We start from the raw sequence: 13,139 nt of genomic DNA, 5'->3' as shown, positions 1-13,139 counted from the left end.
ACATCAAAAAAGAAATGTACTTTTTTCCAGAAGGAGGTTGCTTCTGAAAATAAATGCCTCAACTCAATCAATCAGTCACATAGACTGCCAGAGACTGAACTATTCAACTGGTAGCACAGGACTGACGTACTGTCCCTGGCATTAAGATAAAAAATTTGGTTAGTGTTTTAGGTTGGAGTGGTACCAAGAGATTTGTTTAAGAAAATTCATGAATGTATCACACCTGTTTGGGCACTTTGGATATTGAATCTATTTTAATGACAATGACATGACATGGTGGTTTTCATTTGGGGATAATTAGAACAGCAGCCTTGAATGCTCAAGTATGAACACAGTTAGTGTGGGACAGGGCCCAGGCAGAGACAGAGGAGAGGAGAGGTGCTGCTGATGAGTTAGAACTGGTAAACTAGTCTGTGTTAGGACTGTGTCCAGTCTATATTGGATCATCAACAACAACAATCATCAATGCATTAAGTATGCATTATCACAGCCAAAACGATTGAAGAATCACCAAAATTAAATGAACAAAAATGTCCCCAAGGTCAGATGCATTGTTGCATATTAATATTATAGCAGCAGAATGGATCAGAAGGAGGGGGTTCTGGGGATAAAAGGATTATCATGGTAATTTCATGTCTACAGTGATTTAGTGTGTCTTTTTAGCTGGAGGCCATGTTGGCCTTTGAAGTGACCCAGATGAAGGAGAGCAGTGTGCTCTGAGACATGTGAAAGCTGCTTATAAAGGCTGTGGTCACTGTGTTACAGCACAGAGGCAGTGTCCACCTGAGCAACTGCAGGTGTTCCTCACACATGGTCATCTGTACACTCACAGATTTATGTGGAAACACACATTTTATTATGGTCACATTTTGTGTTTTTTAAGTCTACAATAATTAAAGACATTCTAGTCCAGTTTTCCTCAGAAATACATTTGTCCTGTGTTTTTCATTTCTCTACATACTCTGAGGCTACAGATGTCGCCATCTTTGATGTGTACAGTTACCATGGTTACAGGTCGGTTACAGGTTTCATTCTGGTCTGTCAGTAGGTTAGTAAAAAGGTCACCGTTTACTTATTTAAAGCAGATTGTATTAGTTGACACACAGTGCCTCACTTCTCTGCAGTAATGCTGACTGACTCTCCTCCATAAAATTCTGTTATTTCCAAACTCTGGCTGTTCAAACAAGCAACTTAGTCACTGTTGACCCTGTACACTTATTATTGCAGCTACCTCTCCCCACTGCAAAGTAAATTATCATTCAGGAGCTGGAATCACTCACCTGTTCGCTAAAATACTGTGTGTGTGTGTGTGTGTGTGTGTGTGTGTGTGTGTACATTGTGGGAGATGGACCTGAGAAGAGCAGCTACAATATCAGACTAAACAAGATTTAGATGTTTGACAGCCAATCTTCTCCCTTCAGTCATCTTACCATAAACACCAAATGCAGCCAACTGAAAGTAATGTTAGCCACAGAGTGTCAGTGTACAGGCCTGGTTGTATTCATTTCACAGCTAGTCTGTAATTGTGTGAACTTTTTATCAGAAAGCAACTGCATGCTGCCGTTTCACACAGCCACGAGAGTACTGAGAGGACAAGCAGTTGCAATCACATTGGCCCTGTTCATACAGTACCTGCCTGTACATGTTTCTCCAGTCACCACTTGTGATCAGATCTCACTTGCCCACTTGATATTCAAATAAACATGTACATCATTCACTATGGCCCAGGACACATTTGTGTACACGATGAGAATGAATGAATGTGGCCCAGACCACCTCCAAATATGGTCTGAGCGATCAGTTCTCAATGTGTCTTGGGTGGATACATGAATAGAATTTAGAAAAAAGTGGAAGCCACTGTCTGACAGGACTATGTCTCAGTGGAAAGAAAGGATCATGAGGATAAAGCTGCTTAATTTGACCTCTCACTGAACATTTGTAGACCTCTGAAAATTTACAGAGAGATACCCAACAGATCCCACCATGAGCAGCACTAGGTGACAGTGGGAAGAAGATTCAGAAACCTCGAGCAGAACCAGACTCAGGGTGTGCAGCCATCTGCCTCGACCAGTTGGGTTTAGACAGAGAGAGGGGGGTGGGGGATGGAGCAAGAGAAAGACAACACTGCAAATACACAGACTAAGTCAAAATGTAAGTAGTAATAATAATGATAATAATAATAATTATAGCTTAAGGAATAATAATGACAGAACAGTGAAACATTAGTTGCAGTAACACTACCACTAACACTAATAAACGTTTAAATGTTGCAACATCATGGGAGCAGCAGGAGACTCTACAGCTCTGGAGGCAGAACCCTGCAGTAAGAGACAGTGGAAGAGAGAAAGAGAAGCACAGCCTGGGCAGTAATGTGCTTGAGGGAAGAAACACACAGTTAGAGTGATGCAGTGATATTAAGGCGGTTTATAGTAATCTGCAGGACATCATGGGCGACATTTACTAACCACGAAGCTTAACTGATGCATTGAGACTGACCCAACCTGCTGAAGGAAAAATGGTAACCTGAAATAAGAATCAGAATAAAGTGCTAACTGAAAGTTAAGGCATAAGGATGAGTTTTTAGTTTGGATTTAAAGGCCTCAACTGAGTCAGCCTGTCTAATATCAATAGGGAGGTTGTTCCAGAGGAAGGGGGCCTGATAGGAGAAGCCTGCTGACTTCTTTTAACTCTGGGGACACATAGCAGCCCTGCACTCTGAGAATGCAGGGCACGGGAGGGAATATAAGGATTAAGAAGGTCAGACAGGTATGAGGGGGCTAGCCCATTTAGAATTTTATAAGTCATTAGGAGAACTTTAAAGTCTGATCTAACATGAATAGGCAGCCATTGAAGGGAGGCTAAACTCGGAGTAATGTGGTCAAACCTTCTCGATTTGTTTAACATTCTAGTTGCAGCATTCTGAACCATGTGTAGACTTTTAGTGCTAGCACGCGGTAGTCCCGAAAGCAAAATATTACAATAGTCCAGTCTAGAGGAAACGAAGGCGTGAACTAGAATTTCAGCATCTGCCATGGAGAGAAAAGACAGAATCCAGCTATATTGCGTAGGTGAAAAAAGGTGGTCTTTGTAATGTCCTTAATGTGCTGATTGAAGGAAAGAGCAGGATCAAATGTGACACCCAGATTCATGGCTGTTGTACTTTGAGAAATCACACAGTTGTCCAGGGATATGGTTACTTGATCGAACTGGTGTCTATATTGTGCCGGGCCAATAACCAGCATTTCAGTTTTGTCGCAGGAAGTTTTGAGACATCCAGCTTTTCACAGAAGACAAGCAGAGCTCTAGTTCCCTAATTTGAGAGGCATTGTCAGGCTTTAAAGGCACATATAGATGGGTATCATCAGCATAACAGTGAAAATTAATTCCATGACATAATTTGGCCAAGAAGAGAAATATAAAGAGAGAAAAGCAGGGGGCCAAGAACAGAACCCTGGGGTATTCCATATTTCACATCAGAGAAGGCTGATATGGTGTTATTACAAGAAACACACTGAATTCTGTCAGATAAGTAAGATTTTAACCAGTTGAGGGCCAGGCCAGAGATTCCGAATCTATTTTCCAGTCGGTCCATGAGTATACAGTGGTTTATAGTATCAACGGCTGTACTAAGATCAAGTAAGAGGAGAAGAGGAGTGGAATCTGAATCCACAGAGAGTAGATGATTATTTACTACTTTAGCAAGTGCTGTTTCGGTAGAGTGAAAGGCCCTAAAGGCAGACTGAAAAGGTTCGAAAAGATTATCAGCTAAGTGGCCTGACAGCTGCTGAGACACAACTTTTTCTAGTATTTTAGAGAAAAATGGAAGATTTGAAACAGGTCGATAGTTACTCAAAGAGCCATGATCAAGGTGTGGTTTCTTAAGTAATGGTTTAACCACAGCTGTTTTGAAGCTAGAAGGAACAGTGCCAGTCGTCAGTGATAGATTCACAATATTCAGCACTGCAGGGCCCAAGACTGGCCAGAGATCTTTGGAGAGTTTACCTGGTAAAGGCTCAAGAAGGCAAGTGGTGGGTTTAGAAGCTAGTACCAGTTTAGATAATGAATCAGACATACAGTGTCAAAATTCATCAGAGCAGAAACTCTCTGAGACTCAGTGTGATGCTCAGCTGGTTCTGCAGCAGATGCAGGAGAGAATTAACTGACTTTTAATCTAATCTCATCAATTTCTGAAACTCATGAGCAGTAAAGGGTGAGCAGCTAGGAGGCGGCTGCTTTTCAGTGAGTTTAGCTACAGTTTCAAAAAGAAATCTAGGATTATGTTTAATGCTATTGATTAAGTTTGAGAAATATGTTGCTCTGGCAGTAGACAGTGCATGCTTATATTCCAGAACACCCTGGTGCCACTGGAGATACAGAGCTTCTGATTTTGATTTACGCCATTTGCACTCCGGCAGGCCTGCTTCAGATCACTTGTGTCATCTGTGAACCAGGTCATAGACCTCTTTGATTGTCTAACTTTAGTGGGAAGAGGTGCAACTGAATTGAGGAGACTAGACAGGGTTGTATTTAAATCCCTGGTACAATTTTCAGCAGAACCTATTGCTGCAGTAAAAGGGGCCAGGAACTCTGGTAGTTGCTCACTAAGAACAGTTAAAGTTGCGTCTGATGGAAGATACATTTGAAACAATTTTAGGGGGACAAGCTAAAGTTGCATCAAATTTGATAAGAAAATGGTCAGAGATAACAGATGTGAGAGGAGAGATAGTCAGATTAGACACCTCTATCCCACGGGAAAGAATCAGGTCTAGAGTATTGCCACCACAGTGAGTAGGTTCATGTACAGACTGTGTGAACCCAGAAGTATCAATAAGTGCCAGAAAGGCTTTATTTAGAGGGTCAGATGCCTTATTTAGGTGGATGTTAAAGTCACCTATAATTAGTAATGTCATCACTATATGTGACAAGACATGATAAAAAAATTTCCAAATTCATCTAAAAACTGTGAGTAGGGGCCAGGTGGTCTGTAAAGTACCACAAGGTGGAGTGGTTGCAATCTATTTCCCTGGTGAGGGAGATCTGAAGCTACTGGAGAAGATTTCAATACTACAGCCTCAAAAGAATTAGAAGTGACATTAAGAGCTGAGGTTAGACCAAAGAAAGACTTATAAATTAAAGCAACACCCCCACCTTTTTTCATAGCTCGAGCAACATGTGCATTGGCATACTCAGGTGGGGAAGTGTCATTTCATATCTAGATTATGTTCAAGAATCAAGTCATTTATCAGTAATGCCTTAGTAGAAAGTGATCTAATATTTATAAAGCCAAATTTGAGGATCACATTGAGCCTGGAGCTGCCAGTAGCAGGCTGACGTGGCAAAGTAGTTGTAGATGAAGTATTAACAGGAATGAGGCATCATTGGTGCCTCATGAATCACATGAATCACAATGTTGCCATAGCTTGGTGTAGAATGTGCCTGAACCCTGTTTCTCCCTGTGTGATGCCAGCACCCTGAGATTATCCTCAATGTCGGAAGCTCTGGCCCCAGGTAGGCAGTAAACATTGGCTGGCGAAGCTAACCTGACATTGCAAGTGATGGAGTCCCCTATGACTAGAGTGCGTTGTTTAGCCCTGTCAGCGGGAAGCAGGGGAGACACACAAGCGAACAGGACTACCAACGGGGTCTTCGAGAGCAGAACAGCTAACACAAACCATAGTAGTAGTTAGTTTAAGATAGATTAGCTGTAGGAAGGTGAGGGTACAATTTAAGAAGAAGAACAAAAAGCTAAGCTAAACTAAACTAACAACGAACAGGCTAGAGTCAAAGAAAGTGTCAATAAACAGGTAGCGATCAAAAAATAAAATAGAATAGTACCAAGCAGCAGCAGATAATGTATAACAGAAGACTAAAGGACAAGAAAGTGAAGAGAGCAGAGCAGAGCAGCGAGTAAGTGTCGGTCTCATAGAATCACAGTGTATGGCACAGGTAGCGTCACAGCGTCACCACTTAAATTCATGGAAGACCATTTTTCATTTCCTGTTTTCTACCAACAGTCTAGATGTTGCTCTATTTTATCTGTTACCATGATCGTTCCCCAAACTAAATCAAGCAGGTGTTTTTACCCATGACAACAGATACTAAAGAAAGTAATTAACCTGACCGCAGTTTTCCCATTTCCAAGTTATTATTATTATGCATGGCACATTGGGGCAGTGTTTGGAGAAGATTCTGTAATTTCATTGGAAAGACCTGTTGGAAATATGCATCATGGTGATTATTAGTGTTTGGCTTATTTATGATACTGTATTTGAAATGTGATCTTCAAAGCATCTTGCTGAGAATGCAAGGGCCTGAGGTATTTCTCCTAACAGAACAATGCAAACTGCCTCAGCTACCACCAGTACTCTTGTCATTTTGGAGAAGCTTTGAATGTCCTCAGTGTTGAAGCCTCTTCTATATCAAATATGGATTTCCTAGGTGGAGGACAGACCTCAGGATTAACCTTTTGATGCCTCTTCGCCCAAGTGATTGATGACAGGCAATATGGGGTAGAGATCACAGGAATCCTTTTGGCCAGTTTTTCTCATGGTAGAAAACCTGCTGCTTTGTCATTTATATGATTTCAGTCCCCAATTTACTAGGATCTTGTATCTTGGTCTATACAGGAACTGGTGAAGATATTAAAACGTGTTCTGATTTCACATGATTAACCTAGATTCCTATGAAAATTTGTTAAACAAAATTACTGAGCTATTACAACTTAAATGTGAGGTGCAGCCCATCTGTAAGTCCAATTTTGAGAACACCGGGGTCGAATTCTAGAATCTCAGGCTGAAAATCCTCAGGTTGAAATCTTCTAAAGTTGTTGGAACAGATCTTGCAAGTGAAAACCTAACAGCATTCAAAATATACATTTGAGTCACATCTTTTTTGAGCCAAGTTTTCACTGCTTGGGAGATAGATTTGGATGCTTTCCATCAAAGCTTGCTAGATTGGTTTGCCAAATCTTTCATTAAATCATCACTGTCGAAACCTTTTCTGTTTTAAAACCCAAAACATATGTGAAAAGACAGCCCTGAATCCCTAGAAATTACATTCATATTGTGTGATTTATGTTTTCACAGAAATGTTTTCAAAAATGTTTCAGTTTTACAAAAGAGAAGGCTTCAGTGGTAATTACTTAGTAGTTTGGTTTACTCATTTACAGCAGATCCTCTCACCATTCTGTCTTCCCTTGCCCCGTTAACACTGCACTTCCAAATCGGTCCCTGCCTAAGGTGCAGAATGCCTCTTCATATTAGCTTCCACATCTTACTGTTACTGCTGTGTGTGTGTGTGTGTGTGTGTGTGTGTGTGTGTGTGTGTGTGTAAGAAAGAGAGAGAGAGAGAGAGAGAGAGAGAGATGGAAACGAAAGCCAGATTTGTTTGTTGCTGGTGTCATGCAGCCAACTGGAGTGTTGCCAGCATGACAAGGCCACTCAGTGTAGTCAGTTTCACATACACAGTTACATAATTTCATACAAACATTTTCACACTTACAGAAGTTGCTGCTGTTAAAAAATATGGGATGAGTATCACGTTACTTTGAAGTTATGAGACAGTTATGACACCTGAGGGTCAAACACACTGTATAGTATTGTGTCTCACTAATCTGATTTGTGTCTTTCAAATTTTTACATAGTAAATCAAAACTTTGAGATATGTCATGCTTTGAATCTTATTAATATGACTTCATTAATTAAAATGATAGCTTAGTCTGTCATAAACATAAGTTAGTTTCAATCATGATACTATTTGTGGCTGCCATCTTTCAGTAATATATACAGTATGTGTTTACCATCTGTAATTCCATAGTAGTTGTCATAGTTACTGCTGGAGTCAGCCTCCCTCAAATGGAATTTACATTGCATACTGACTCATTAAAATTAAAATAATGCTTTGCACAGAGTCTTCTGACAGTTTGTTTGACTTGACACAAGTTGTTCCTCTTCTGCTGTGTTTCTTGAGTAGCTGCTCAAGGTGTATTTGCTGCCCCCAGTGGTTGATACACATTTCACTCTGAAGAGAACTTCAAAAAAGTCTGTATGATTATAACACCTATATCTCGTAACTGTGACTTTGTAAATTGAAATCATCAGCTAGTGTCCTCTAAGTGTGACTTGTATCTCTTGAGTTGTTTATTAGTCATACTTTTTATTTATAAGTAACTAACTAACTATTTATTTTTAATTTTCCATACAAGAATGTGCTTAACCATTGTAGAATTATGCACTTAGCACAAACCCTCCCGTTGTTGCATATTGTTGGTACCATGCATTGGCATGTCTGTATGAGAAAAATATATTCATAACCTATGCACAACTTGCACTCACTAAAAACTTTGTTCAGGACATTTAAATAGAATAGAATAGTCCTTAGTTAAGACAGACTTTGAGTTACAGATATAGTTCTAGTAGGAGAAAGGCCAGGAGGCATTTCTTGAGTTCAGTGTCAACAGGCTTCCCTCACCTGACCCTGGTGACTGACAGCCTGAGACCAACCTGAGACCCTCCAGGTTCGGCTGAACCCAGTGTCCTTCAACCTGCCTCAGCCTGTCTGTCTGTTCATTTACTTCACACATAGGAAGGGGGAGCAATGTAGTGTTCAAACAAACAGGAATGCTGCTCAGTGACTTTTCCTCTCACTCAGCTCCTTTCTCTTTGTTTTTGGGCCGGCTGCACGAAAATGTAACAAATAAAGTAGTGGATAGGAAACTGTCATATGAAGGATTACAGCAAATTATAACAGAATGAAGATTAAATGTTAATGGAAAGGTTCACTGCTAATTTCATAGATGTCCAGTCACACAGACAGTCCATGAAGAATATAAAAATATGAAAAAAGAAACCAACCTTGTATTGCTAGCTCTATGCCATTTTTTCAGTTTAAAAAAATCATGCTTTTAAGGCTGCTGGAAAAACTTCAGTTGGAAAGTCATGAAAGATGGATTTTAGAAGTCCACTTTACATAAAACTCTACACACATTCCAGAATTTATACATCATGCTACAGAGCTATTGTGAATGTTTTAATTGTATATTAGAAAGAATATCCTTATTAGCCCTGTAATAATGTGTTTTTAAGTTATACAAAATGACATTAATTAATTTCATACTCATAACAACTTAAAGTGAAGTCATAATCACAATGTAAAAGTGATAATGCTCAACAAACCTAGCAGTTTTAGCAAACAGCTAAAAAGCAGATTAAAAATGCATATTCTACTGTAGTAGATGTATTTTAATAGATAGATGTCAGTAAATTTATGCAGATAGTTTTGAGCTCCATGCCATACGAGTTGAAGCCAACTGTCAAAATCTGTGGAGAATGTAGGGTTTCAGTTTTAAAAAAAGAAATATTTTAAATTCATTTTAGTGAATGTACTTCTTTGTGCTGGCTGGTGTGTGTGTTAACATGTGTTATTTCCTTGATGAGCACATGCTCATCTTTGTCTCTGCATATATGCCTTTGCACTCCAAGGGCCTCACAATTGATTCTGCGGCATTGTCATCCACAGTGCATTTGTGCACTTAACATTTTTGCAATCACTTGCTGTTCCTTTACCTTTCGATATTCCCTCCACCACGGACCGCCTGCAGCGCAGCACTCACAGTGCACTCTCAACTCCCCCTCCCCCAACACAAACACATACATACCACCTCCAGAACCCTCCCCTTAATGAACCCCAACCCCCCTACAGTTTCCTCCAGAGTGCTGACCTGCACTGGTCCTTTAATATTGGTGACAGCTAATACACTTCTAAATGATCAGTTATTATCTCAGGGGCCTCGTCCACAGGGGCCCACTGATTCCAAAGGTCATCCCTCTGTCTTCCAGTATTGATTAAGTGGGCCTGTTAACATGGCTGTGGACCTTACTGAAAGTGAACATTGCCACTAACATATTTCCATCAGCTGTGTCTAGCTAGAGAGGCCCATTTAAAAGCCTCTTTGACTCTGTCGCTACCCCAGTGAGTTGGGCAGGATGAGGAGCATAATGGATATGCCAATAAGGAAACTAGTGCTACTAAAATATACCAAGACCACAGGCATGATAGACACTAGGAGATGTCCTGCTGAGATATATTATTATATATTCTCAGTCTCTACATTCACAATTTTTTCAAATCAACAAAATATGACTGCATAGTGGCCAGAAGAGCTCCCCACAACATTACAAATGCAAGACGGTAATCACTATGGCAACATATTTATTGTTTTTAATAGTAAATAATGTATATTTCATTAGAAATGTACGTGATTATAATGCCAAGCCAGGGCAAACCAGATTCTCTGCCATTTGTATCTAATAACAAATAACAAAATAACACAACAATAACAAATCCCAGTACTAAATTAATACTGTACAATAAATGTGTAATAAATGATAAAATAATCATATATTAAACTTTCAATGTTTTAGCCAACTTCAATAAACATTTTGCACTGAAACAGAACAGAACAGAAACAGAAGGGGAGATTGTGACCATATTTATCACCTGGTAGTGATTCTAGTGTACCTGAAACATTAGTCTCTACTAGAGATAGACCTGATATGTTTTTTTCAGCACCGATACTGATTATTAGTAGTCAAGGAGGCCGATAACCGATATTTGGAGCGAATATTCATTTGCAGTAAAAGTGAAAATATTGTCAAAATTTTGAATAATACAAACTCCAACACATAACTTTGTTTAAATGCCTTTAAGCATATGTTTATTAAACAGCTTTTCAGATTTGCAACATGTTAAAGGTTTTTTTTAATCTTAGACAATAGACATCTTTGTTTTAAAGTTGAGTTTTAAATTGATCTCACGCCGGATTTAAAAAAAAGGCCAATGCCGACATGCATTAACAAAAAGTGCAGGGAGCTCCAGGCCAGCATGTCTTATAAAGTTAAATGAAGACTTAAACAAATAAATAGCTCCCTAAAGTTTTCTACAGTAAATGAAGAAACATATATCTGCTCTCCAGAGCTTCTCCACCCGGCAAAACTTTCTCTCCTCTCCGCCGCGTGTGCGCAGCACTGTGCATGCACAACTTTCACTGCTGATTGGCTGTTATCCGTGCCGTGGCTCTGCATGTAACAATCCAATCAGATGGTGCTGTAGGTGGGACAATGCTGGAGACAGAGTAGTGACTACAGACAGAGAGGCTGCATCAGAGCCAAAATAACCCAGTTTGAAATTGATCTCTTATCGGTCGTCGGATTAAAAAAAGGCTGATGCCGACATGCGTCAAAATGCTGAAAATCAGCACCGATAATCGGCCCGGCCGATAATCAGTCTATCCCTAGTCTCTACACTGTAGTGTTATAAGTCAGTTTTGTCTTACCATGTCTACGTGAGTACAATTCATTACAGATGTTACTGTGACTACTAATGCAAGATAAAATAACCCCTGGAGAAAATGATGTACACATTTATTGACTGTGGAGGCCTACACAAACATTACATTTATTACATTCATGCCTGACTCACTCATATTGATGTCTCCTTCCTGTGCACTCAAGAGCATTCAGGCAGGTGTGCACTGCACATCTTTGCTTGAAGACCTAGATAGATTTTAACATGCTCACTTTTATTTGCCCCTTTTACAGCTGTCCCATAAATTATTATTCACAAGCATACTAAAAGTGATGTTATATAGGTTGCGACAATCTCTTAAATTTACAAAAAAAAACAACAACAACAACAACAAACAATCAAAAAAAATAGAAGAAGAAGAAAAGTAGCTAAGGCTAAGGGTAAGCTAAGTGCTGAGCAAACATTTATTATCATCATTATTAGCATAATTTAAATAAGTAAATAGTCATCATACTGTGGGCTGACAGCTGTATGATTTCCTCGGGTCTGCCACTTGTCACTAATGATGATCTTACAATATATTTTAGTTTTAACATCATACATTTCTCTCTTTTTGTTTTACTGTATTTATGTTTGAACTTTTTACCATAATTTGAGTGATCAAAAATAAGCCAACATGTATCTGTCATCATGTTGTGGGGTCTGACACATGCCATGAAGGACAAGAAAAGGTTAAAAAAAAAAAAAAAAAAACTGGGGCACAGTGAAATACAATCCAATGCAATACCAACTGCAAAAAAGTAAGCAGGGGTGCCAGCACAGCTGCAGTGTCATTTTTGTTGACCTGTAGTCTTTGTGCTAATGTGGCTGAGGTTGTGTTATGCCGATACAGCATGGTGCAATTGTTGTCAGAAATCCCCCTTTTAATTGGTGAGTCAAATGCACAGACTTATTTATGGATCAAAATCGCCATCATATGAGAAAGGATATAAATTTTCACTAGTTTTTGTGCTTTTTGAGTCTTAGAAAAACAGTTATGATAATTTGTTAACTGGAGTTGAATCAGCTGGGCATCTTTATTTATGTAAAAATGGATGGACAGAATATTTAAAACAGCTTGCACAGGGCTTTGAGATAATTGATTTTTGCTCTATTTTACATTTGTGCTCAGTGACTGTGTCTGTGGCAGCTTTTTGAAGGGGTTAAATATGTGATGGTTCAGACCATACCTCTCCAAGGTTCCCAAATGTGAAAAAGCTATTCATGTCCATTTTCCTGATATTGTTCTAGGACCCATGTGGAACTGCATGTCTTTGTGTTGAAGGTATGCTGTGGTTTTACTTTTGTTTGTTGATAATAAACACGCAAAGAAATACAGCAACATAAGCTGCAACCCACTACTGCTGTCATTCAAAACCATGACTAGGAGCTAAAACATGTGTTAAAATACAAAGAAACAAAAAATCTAAAATCACAGCTTGCCTGTCTTTTGGTTTACATTTTTATCTTGGTGTTTCACAGTTTGTTACTTTTCAGTCCTCTGACTTTGATTGCCAGGCTACTGTAAATAAACCAATGTTCCAGATGCAGAGATTCTCGCTGCTGCTCTTCTGTTGGTCCAGTAAACTGTCATTCCTGTAAGAAACGCTGAGAACTGACCATAAATCTATGGTGCTATTGGACAGTATCACTCCTTAAAAGTTAATATTAAAGTTATTTTCATAACTGAAAAAAAAAAAAAAATCTTACTGCCAATGATGGCTATCCTCATGGAAATGTCATAGTGTCTACAGTATCTTAAGTTTCTGGCAGTTACTGTGGACAAGGATCATTTA

The 13,139-nt window shown here is 39.2% G+C and overlaps 1 protein-coding gene across 1 annotated transcript in view; it reads left to right on the top strand.

Annotated features, from left to right (window-relative positions):
- Positions 1–13,139, top strand: part of arid3c (AT rich interactive domain 3C (BRIGHT-like)) — a 75,235-nt gene that overhangs the window by 38,233 nt on the left and 23,863 nt on the right. The window lies entirely within an intron of this gene.

This window comes from Lates calcarifer, linkage group LG13, assembly GCF_001640805.2.
Source record: "Lates calcarifer isolate ASB-BC8 linkage group LG13, TLL_Latcal_v3, whole genome shotgun sequence".
Taxonomy (NCBI): Eukaryota; Metazoa; Chordata; class Actinopteri; family Centropomidae; genus Lates; species Lates calcarifer.
Note: the sequence above shows the minus strand (reverse complement) of the source record. Positions and strands in the feature narration are given on the sequence as shown.